At 40.3% G+C, this 8508-nt stretch overlaps 1 pseudogene; it reads right to left on the bottom strand.

Annotated features, from left to right (window-relative positions):
* Positions 1-2930: 2930 nt before the first annotated feature.
* On the bottom strand, positions 2931-3108 carry LOC115859181 (small nucleolar RNA U3; annotated as a pseudogene).
* Between the last annotated feature and the right edge of the window lie 5400 nt (positions 3109-8508).

Genomic DNA, 8508 nt, shown 5'->3' with positions numbered 1-8508 from the left:
CGCAGGCTCTGCCGTAATTAAGTATTGATTTCACGTAATGTGTTTGTATGGAGGAAGCTCATCTCATTTGAGGGCTGCAGTTATCTGTCAGTAGAGCAAAATGTGTGATTATCAGTGGGTATCCTATGGCTATCTATGACAAACTGTAACCTCTAATCCATCTAACTGCAGTGACATTATGGTACGCCATGCAAGAGTGGCTTGTTTTTCTTAACATGACGTCTGCTGCTGTTGGCCTGCTTTTGTGCCCAGAAATAGCTGCACAGATTCTTCATTGCAACTCCTTTTTGGTTCCAATTTGGTCCTGCTGGAAAGGAGACCAGCAAAGTCCATTTACTGTAATGTAACGTAGCTGTGACTTCAAATGAATGGAGCACCAGGTATTATTTGTTTTCTGCTTTCTCTGTAGCAGTCATACCTCCTGGCATTTTTTTGGTAACCTTGCTATTCTCTGGAGAACAAGACAAGAAATTTTGGTTGGAAACAAACTTCCCATCATTAACATCTTCAGGAGATGCTGTTGGGTTCTTGAGTCCCCCATCACCTTTACGTGGCATTCACAGACCCCGGGCTGAGTTGAGATTGCTCTGTTTTGTAAATTCGATGAGGCAGGTATATTGCAGGGAGCACCCCTTATGCTCACTGCAGGAATGAGAGCCTGAGGAGCTAGGATCTAAGTCTCTCTTCATTGTGTGATCTCTCTTTCCATTTGACAGCTTCATCTCCACCGAGCCGCTGGCTGTCTTGATTGGGAGCTTTTTCCCAACAGTGGAACGGAAGTTTCTAAATAAAGATATGAGCTGTTTGTGTAGGTGTCTTTGCCTGTTTGGAGTTTTCCATCATGAGGTGGGAGATTGGATGGAATAGCCTACGTAGGTAGTGACTTTGTTTTCCATCCTTGCTCAAAATATCGGCCTGGAGTATCAGGAGATGAGCCAATTAAAAACTGTTGTTTCTAGTGCTAGTCTTCTCTCCTTGAGCAGCAGTTTTATCTCCTGCCTTCTGCTACCTAAAGTTACTTCCATTAGGTGTTTCTTTCTTGCTGCCATATAAAGTGATTATAAATAACACTGTAGACAGACTGGTGTTAGAGGGAAACGTTTCCAGTCGTGTGCACCGTTGTGGGTTATGTCTTTGAAGCTCACACTGAGCTCCTCCAGCTCCATTTTAAGTGTCACATTATCACAGCCCAGTCGCCTGGTCAGGTTAAGAGTACTGAGCTAGGGCATGCGCATAAATGCCAATCACACTGTAGAGGTGTCAACTGCATCTTAACTATGTCACTCAGAAAGCTGGTGAATGAGCCAGAAACAAAAGTATAAAATATAACTTTCTTTGAATGTCCTCCTCTCATATATTTCAGCATTGAGGGATCATATTGACAATAATATTGCACAGATCATGAATGCTACTTTTGGTAGTTTTAGGTAGGGAATGGAGGAGAGATTTGGGCTTTGGGGTCAGAGGGATCTGGGTTCTGATTTCACAGCTTTTTGATACAGAACAGATATGCCCTCAGAGCTTCCATCTTTTCGTCTACATAATGTGAACATAACAAGGATCTTGCAGGTCATGGAGACTGAGTAGGCAGTACCACAGAATCAGCTAACTCAGTGCCTGGCCCATCGTAGCCTGAGGCATCCTGCCACCCATCACACCACCTAGTCCACTGGGCACATGTCATTCTGAGTTAGTTATAGCTCTGACTATATAGACCTTTTCCCAAAGTTCAGTTGTGTTTCTTTCATACAACCATTTGAACTGTCTACAGGGTGTTTCTAAGACAATACTAGACCATACCCGGAGTATTAGAAAATGTCCTGAGTGATAGTTCGAAAGGGCCCATCCAGAGGTGAGTGATGAGGTTGGTGAGAATGCTTCAGAATCATCTGGGCACATGCTAAATGTGGACAGATTCTAGGGCCCCACTCCTTAGAATCTGATTCGGTAGGTTTGAATGAGGGATCCCTGCAATTTGCTTGACTAACGTGCTCCTCGGATGATGATAATGTTTGGGCCACACTTAAAGGAATACTTCTGCAAACATGTCAACAGAAGAACCAGTGGACATCTGAGATTATCAGCTGGGAAAGGACCACTCAAGGGGGATGAGACAGAAGCCTTCCAATTGCTAAATATGTGTTATGGACATGATGTGATTTGTTCTGGAGCCCTAAGGGTCACAACAGAACCTCATGGGTAGGAATTCAAGGGAAGAAAATTTCAGCTTAATATAGCTATTTTCTAAAGATTAAAGCTATCTAAGGGTGGAATATGTAGCCTCCAGGAGTAATGAGCCCTCTAGCTCTGCAGGAATTCAAGTTTGTCTATCTGCATGGCCTCTGGGAATTTTACATAGAAGAAATTAGCTCATGCTCTTATTCTCAATGGTACTTAATTACTTTTATTGTAATTGTTTACCTATGGGTCTAGTGCACTGAACTCTCACAAGTGTTTATTAACCATCTACCTGGTGCCTGATTCGGTGAAGATGAAGCACAAAAGTGCTGCATGAATCCAGGTGAAGGCGTGATCTTAGCAGATGCTCTTGTCAGGCAAAGAGAAGGAGCCGGGCTTCCGTTTCTGTATGGGAGAAGGTAATACGCATACTGGCAATGAGAAGGCGGTGGTGAGGGTGAGATTACCCATTGGGAAAAGCGGGGAGGGGTAGTTTCGCTTTGAGAAGAAAAGTTCTTTCACACCAGCATTTAACACATTAATTAAGTAAAGCTTTCATTTTCTTCCAAATGAGTATCCATTTTTCTACCTTTCTCTTCAGAACTATGAAGTTCCAGTTGTCTCCTGGAAATAAACAGAGTCATTAAACACTTATTTTTCTTGGCTCCACATGTGTCTTTCCTTCTCCCTTTAAATTTGTGGTCACCATTAATGTATATAAGATGTACTCCCCCTTTTTTTTCAGAAACTGTTCAGACAATGTCCTCTTCCTCATACTCTCCCAAGAGGAGAAAAGAACGATCCTTAATGGCAAATGGCCGGTGCAGTGAAGTAACACCAAGAGCTGGCTTCACACTCAGGAGAGAACCCTGCTCCTCCTTCTTGTGGAATATGTTACCCTTTTGATTTTCTACAAACTTGTATGAGGAACTGTTGGTTTTTAAAAAATATATTTATTTATTTTCCTTATTTTATTTGGCTGCATCGGGTCTTAGTTGCGGCACACACGATCTTTGTTGAGGCATGCGGGATCTTTTCGTTATGGCGCGCGGTCTGCTCGGGTTTCTCTCTAGTTGTGGCGCTCAGGCTCCAGGGCGCGTGGGCTCTGTAGTTTGCAGCACGTGGGCTCTCTTGTTGAGGTGCACGAGCTCAGTAGTTGTGGCGCGTGGGCTTAGTTGCTCCGTGGCATGTGGGATCTTAGTTCCCCAACCAGGGATCGCACCCATGTACCCGGAATTGGAAGGCGGATTCTTTACCACTAGACCACCAGGGAAGTCCTAGGAATTGTTGTTTGAATCAAGCAGGAGACGCTGAATAGTTTCTCTCTTTCTAGGATTTCAAAATAACAGCACCATATTCTAGAGTCTAGCCTCCTTTTCGGTTTTAAAGCTAGGAGCCAATTACTGACAACAAGATGGCGTTAGATGTTTTTAGAGTTGGGTCATCTAGGTGATATTTTGTTAAAAGTGTATGTACATGGGCCAATTATTAGACCTACCGAGTTTTATGATTAGCTGCCCTTAGAAACCTTGTTAACCCACATGTGCAGGTTCACGTGAAGTGGTTACTGAATTTGATTGTTCTTTGTTGTACCTCCTCTCCCTCCTTCCTTGATAGCTGCTATTTATTTGGTATTTTAAAATATTTCCTCTTGTTGACGTATAGATCCATCTACCAAAAAGTCATAAGGATACCTTGATCTATAAATGTTCAGAGTTTCTTAAAATCCTAATACAGAGTGAGACTGTCTAAAAGTTTAGTTTGGGAAGTTGCCATCAGCAGCAGATTTTGCTGAATAGTACTCTATGTGTTTAATAATAAGGTTTTCTGTTTCTAGAAACTATTTCTTGTGGAACTGTTCTCTCCGATGCTGAGGTTACAGAAAAATATCATTTTTCTGTCACTGTTGGTGTTCTTCAGGCCCTCAATTTAAAATGGATGTGCTTTTAGAAACCTAGGTGGTTATCTACATCAGAAAAATACCTTATCCTGGGCCCCATCGGCTGATTTGGACAAAGCAATGCAATTTAGATGGGGGAAATGGTATGTATTACATTTTATAAGAGCCAGCTTCCAGTAATAACCATCTGACCCTTGTGATCCTATGTTTTCAATTTTCCTGTTAAAGAATGCAACAAGCAAAGTTGCCAAAGCATATTTTTCTGTCAAGTGTTCACTGATTTGTGAGTTGCTGGGCCGATTTTCCATTTTCAGTGTTAGAAGACAGGAACACCAAACACTTACTTTTCTCTTAAAGTAACTTCTCATGCAACTGTCTCAGGGCATGCACTAAACTCTGGGTTTGTATTTGAAAAGAAAGCCCCTATGTATGAGTGCAGAGAAATAGTGGCATGCTTTTAACCTTGATTCTAGGCTTTTGTTTTGCTTTGGTCTTTTTGATTCGGATATGAGCTCAGTATCTGCTAATTAAAAGAATAAAAATAGCAGCCTATTGCTAATACCAAAATACATTTACTGAGTGCCTACCTTGTATATATTCCTTTGCTAGGCTTTATTCTGGGACATCTTATACAACGTATCTTATTTAAAAGACTGATGAATGAAGTAGCAGTCTGGAAATCCCTGGTGGGAAGTAGCTGTGGTATTCAGTATAGCTTCCCCAACTGCCATGCATGGCATCAACCTGAGGATGTCTGTGTATTAAGATGAGCAATAAAAAGTCATTTCTATGAAGTGCCCTGTGTCTTTGTACAATTTCCTGGCCTCTAGGGAAGGAAGTCCAGATAACTTGAATGTTACTTGGCTTGGTAAAGATGTTGAAGTGGGGCTTCCCTGGTGGTGCAGTGGTTGAGAGTCCACCTGCCGATGCAGGGGACACGGGTTCATGCCCCAGTCCGGGAAGATCCCACATGCCGCGGAGCGGCTGGGCCCGTGAGCCATGGCCGCTGAGCCTGCGCATCCGGAGCCTGTGCTGCACAGCGGGAGAGGCCACAACAGTGAGAGGCCTGTGTACCGCAAAAAAAAAAAAAAAAAAAAAAAAATGTTGAAGTGAATCATGATCACTATTGCTGCCTTCTCTTCCTTTTCTTTTCTCTAAATCAAAAAGCAGTTTAACATTAGCATAGTTGTATTAGTTCTCTGTTGTTGCATAACAAGTTACCCCCAAACTTAGCAGCTTAAAACAACCAACATTTATTATCTCCTAGTTTCTGAGGGCCAGGGATTCAGGAGTGGCATGGCTTGGTAGTTCTGGCTCAGGGTCTCTCATGAGGTTATGGTTAGGAGGGCAGTAGGGCTGCAGTGATCTGAAGGCCAACAACTGGAGAGACTGAAAGACTTTGAAAGATCTGAAAGACTAGGACTAGAAGATGCACTTCCAAGAAGGCTCGCTTACTTGGCTCTTGGCAGGAGACCTCAGTTCCTTGCTATGTGAGCCTTTCTACAGTGTCCTTGGGATGAGGCCGTTGGCTCTCCCCAGAGTGAGTGATCCGAGAGTGAGAGCGAGAGCGAGAGCGAGAGCAAGAGCGAGTGAGAGAGAGAGAGAGAGAGAACAAACAGGAAACCACAGTGGTGTTTTTTTTTTTTTAACATTTTATTTTATATTGGAGTATTGGAATATGGTTGATTAACAATGTTGTGTTAGTTTCAGGTGTACAGCAAAGTGATTCAGTTATACATATACATGTATCTATTCTTTTTCAAATTCTTTTCCCATTTAGGTTGTTACATAATATTGAGCAGAGTTCCCAGTGCTATACAGTAGGTCCCTGTTGGATATGTCATTGTAGTTTGGATTTGCATTTCTCTAATAATCAGTGATGTTGAACATCTTTTTATGTGCCTCTTGGCCATCTTTATGTCTTCTTTGGAAAAATGTGTATTTAGGTCTTCTGCCCATTTTTGGATTGGGTTGTTTGTTTTTATGATATTAAGGCACATGAGCTGTTAGTAAATTTTGGAGACTAATCCCTTGTTGGTTGCACTGTTTGCAGATATTTTCTCCCATTCTGTGGGTTGTCTTTTCATTCTGTTTATGGTTTCCTTTGCTGTGCAAAAGCTTTTGAGTTTAATTGGGTCTCATTTGCTTATTTTTGGTTTTGTTTCCATTATTCTGGGAGACAGATTGAAAAAGATATTGCTACGATTTATGTCAGAGTGTTCTGCCTATGTTTTCCTCTAAGAGTTTTATAGTGTCCAGTCTTACATTTAGGTCTTTAATCAATTTTGAGTTTATTTTTGAGTATGGTGTTAAAGAGTGTTCTAATTTCATTTTTTTTACATGTAGCTGTCCAGTTTTCCCAGCACTATTTATTGAAGAGACTATCTTTCCCCCATTGTATAGTTTTGCCTCCTTTGTCGTGGCTTAATTGACCATAGGTGCATGGGTTTATTTCTGAGCTTTCTATCCTGTTCGACTGATCTATAGTTCTGTTTTTGTGCCAGTACCGTACTGCTTTGATGACTATACCTTTGTAGTATAGTCTGAAGTCAGGGAGTCTCATTCCTCCAGCTCCATTTTTCTTTCTCAGTATTGCTTTGGCTATTCAGGGTCTTTTGTGTCTCCATACAAATTTTAAGATTTTTTGTTCTAGTTCTGTGAAAAATGCCATTAGTAATTTGATAGGGATTGCATTGAATCTGTAGATTGCCTTGGGTAGTGTAGTCATTTTGACAATATTGATTCTTCAAATCCAAGAACATGATATATCTTTCCGTCTGTTTGTGTCCTCTTTGATTTCTTTCATCAGCATCGTATAGTTTTTGAAGTACAGTTGCATTTCTATATACTAACAGCAAAAGATCAGAAAGAAAAATTAAAGAAACAGTCCCATTTACCATGGCATCAAAAAGAATAAAATACCTAGGAATAAACCCACATTGACTTTTATGAATTAGTCTCCAAAGTCACTCAAATGTCACTTTCTCTTTATTCTATCTGTTAGAAGTGAGTCACTAATTCCATCGCACATTCAAGGGGAGGAGAATTAGACTCCAACTCTTAAAGGAAAGAGTATCAAAACTTTGGGAAAATGCATTCAAACTACCACAGTTGTACTTGTCATTTAAAGTTTACAGTTTCCAAACATTGTTCCTTCAAAAGAGTTCACAATGGCAGTAGTGCCTTTCTCGCCTATCACTAAGGTGCAGGGCCTCTTGCTGTAGAAGAGCTGTAATATATTATCAGGCTTTTGCATAACTCTCTGCTTCTAACTGCTATCCTATGGCATTCTGGCCAGAATTTGTATTAGCCAGTGGAGAAATGATAATGTGCTGAGACATTTTGCTGTGCTCAAACAGAGTACTTCCCTGTGGTTTTAAGATTTTCCATCATCCTGTTTTCCTTATCATGAGGATGGTATCACTGAAGAGCCAGTATGAGTGGACTGACTGATTCATTTCATGAGCACTGAAGAGACAGAGGAGCATCTCTCTAAATTTGTGGTTCTCCTTGGTAAGACAAATTTAAATAAATCACATGTTCGTAAAGAAAGCTTAGAAAAGACCATCACAGTATACTGGAGTAGATTTTATATTTATTAATAGTGATAAAGCCATTTTTATATTCACCTCTTGAGAAACATTAAGTGTTCTAAGATACTAACTTAGGGACCTGTTAATGAGAAAGGTGCTGGTTTGGAAGGTTTTTTTTTTTTGGTGCTGTTGTTCTTTTTAATCTTTTATATTAACATGAAGTAAAATAACCAGTTTTGGTATGCATATCTATGAATTGTAACACATGTATAAATTCTTATAACCACTACCACAATCAAAATGCCATACAATTCCATCACCCCCCAAAATCTCCCTCTTGTTATCCCTTCATAGTCACATCTAACTCCACCCATAAATTATTTCAATCTCTGACCTTTTCTCCATCACCATAGTTTTGTCTGAAAGTGCCATGTAAATGGATTCATATAGTATCTGATCTCTGAGACTAAGTTCTTTCATTCAACACAGTGCTTTTGCAGTTCATCCAAGGTGCTGTCTCAATAGTTTATTCCTTCTATTGTTAAGTGGTATTCCATTGTATGGATGTACCAGTTCGTTTATACATTCATCTGCTGAAGGACATTTGAGCTTTTTCTGGCTTTTGGCCATTATGAGTATGCATTTATGTACAAGTGTTTTAGTGGACATAAATTTTCATTTCCCTAGGGTAAATACATAGGAGTGGGATTAGTGCATGACGTGATAATTGAATATGTAATTTTATAAAAACTGTCAAACTATTTTCAATAGTAGTTGTACCATTTTGCATTCCCACCAGCAAGGTATGAGAATTCCAGCTGCTTCACATGATCACCATCACTTGGAATTATCTGAATTTTTATTTAGTCATTCTGTTAACTGTATAGTGGTATCTCA

The sequence above is a fragment of the Globicephala melas genome, chromosome 11 (genome assembly GCF_963455315.2).
Source record: "Globicephala melas chromosome 11, mGloMel1.2, whole genome shotgun sequence".
Lineage (NCBI taxonomy): Eukaryota > Metazoa > Chordata > Mammalia > Artiodactyla > Delphinidae > Globicephala > Globicephala melas.
The sequence above is the reverse complement of the archived record's forward strand: the minus strand, read 5'-3'. Positions and strand labels throughout refer to the sequence as shown.